Raw genomic sequence first — 2,290 nt, forward strand, 5'->3', positions numbered from 1 at the left:
TTTTATAATTTAATCTAAATTATTTTTTGTCATAGGATTATTAAAAAAAGGACATTAATAATCCGGAAAGATCAATATATATATATATATATATATATAACGGTCTTCATTGGATGAAGATTAATAGATCTCATTTATTAAATTATATATATAGGTGGTGCATATAGAGATATGACCATTGAACTGACTCACTTTGAGAATTTCTAATGGTTATAATTACTGCATATTTGTCAATAGGATATTCTCAAGATGAACATAGTAATATAGTTTCCTTTTGACCTGCGACTGTCATAGTAATTAACAATGTATTTATTATACTTTGATTCCGGACACCTAATACCCTAGGGTGCTAGTTAAATGGATATTGGGTATAATTTAAATACTTGTAGAATTAATGATTAGTTAATAAGGAATCCGTCAACTCTCGGTAAAGAGTTTGAGCTCTATGATTATAATGAATGAGATGAATAAAACCTTGGCCAAGGGATTGAATGAATGAAGAAATGAGTTTCTTAGGTCATTCACAGTTCATTATAATAATGGTAACAAGTTAGAGTTTGACAATTAAATCATACTCTAAAGGTTAACCAAGAGCTGGAAAGATGGAAGGAATTATACTTTGTTCTTCTCAGGTTCTTAGTAAAAATATATTACTTCATACTATCGGGTCGTTAAGGAGTGTTGCTAGACGCCAACCTTGATTAATAAATTTAGTATGACTAATTTACTACCCGCTTAGTATTGAACCTATGGGGTCACACACTAACGAGTGTTCTAATATTTGCTATTAAAATTATTTAATTATTATTTTAATTTGATCAAATAAATAATTATATTAATTCAAATGAAATATTATTATATTCTTTGCTAGTACCAAGAATATAATAATAATATGATAATTGAGAATATTAAATCAGATTTGAGAATAATAAGTTATTTTATTTTTTAATTTGGATGAGATCCTAACTGATTCTGTTTCAAATTGAGTTATGATATGATTTATAAATTTGATGGATTCAGATTTAGAATTTCAAGATATGATTTAAATTTGAATTGAGATTCAATTTTAAAATTAATAACAAATCTCATACTATATATATATAAATGCCAAGAGTAGAAGAAAGGTGAGAGAATAACAAGCGTTTTATTCCTTTACCTCTACACACATAAACGTATGTGAGCCTGATTCTTGGAGAAGAATTTTATGGCGTGCAAAGAGTTGCAAGAGGTTTCTCAATTTAGATCAGATCCATTGGTCAAAGAGTTGACAGCAAATGTTGGTCTCAGTGTGGATACGCATAGCGCATTCGTACCATCGAAGGAGAAAAAGATTTTTTACTAGCGTACTCAGGTATTTAGATCTGATATATACATCTATGTATTATTTCTAGAATAAAATTTAAGCACAAAATAGATCTTTAGGATTACTTTCTTTTCTTCCGCTGCGTATTATGAACACATGGTAATCCTTCATATAGTATAGATATTTTTTTGTAAGAAATATTTGAATTTATTCATCATATTTTTCTTTACAATTATATGAAGAGGTATTTTCTGCGGTGTTAGTAAATTATAGTTAAAAATTAGTAAAAAAAAAGAATTTGGATCCTCTAAAGTTTGAATTTCACTTTAGAAAGTAAATATGATCTCTCACCATTGATTTCATAGGTGGGACCAATAATAAATATGAAAGAGAAACTATTCAATGACAGAAGATCACACTTTACTCTCTAAAGTGAAATTCAAACTTTAGAGGATATAAATCCGTAAAAAAATGGTTAACATTTAATTTTTGTATCATATTTTTTCTTACCGTTATATCAAGAGGGTATTTCCTGTGGTGTTAGTAAATTATAGTTAAAAATTTGTGAATAAAATTGTTGACGGTTAATTTGTTTAGTTATTACAAAAACAATTATCAATAACANNNGGTATCTCCTTCTTTAACTAAGAAATCATTTCTCTTTAAATAGTATCCACTTGTTTGTTGATTATATATTATGGCTGTTTTCGTTACAATTGTTTTTTGTCCTTATTGCTTTCTCTCTCTCTCTCCTCTCATCATTATGCGCCTGTTGCTAAGATGACTAATTAGGTTTCCATGGAAACACAAGGTATTAGTAGGTTTGCTCATTATCAACCGCCAATACTAGCCTTTTTCTTTTCAAAAAAATTCTCCTTGGATTATTATATTGTAATATACTAATATATTCTTCCCATCAATTCAACCGAATAATTTTCTCATATAAAATGTATAATGAATGCCATTTGACTTTATCAATAATGTTTC

The sequence above is a fragment of the Arachis ipaensis genome, chromosome B03 (assembly GCF_000816755.2).
Source record: "Arachis ipaensis cultivar K30076 chromosome B03, Araip1.1, whole genome shotgun sequence".
Taxonomy (NCBI): Eukaryota; Viridiplantae; Streptophyta; class Magnoliopsida; order Fabales; family Fabaceae; genus Arachis; species Arachis ipaensis.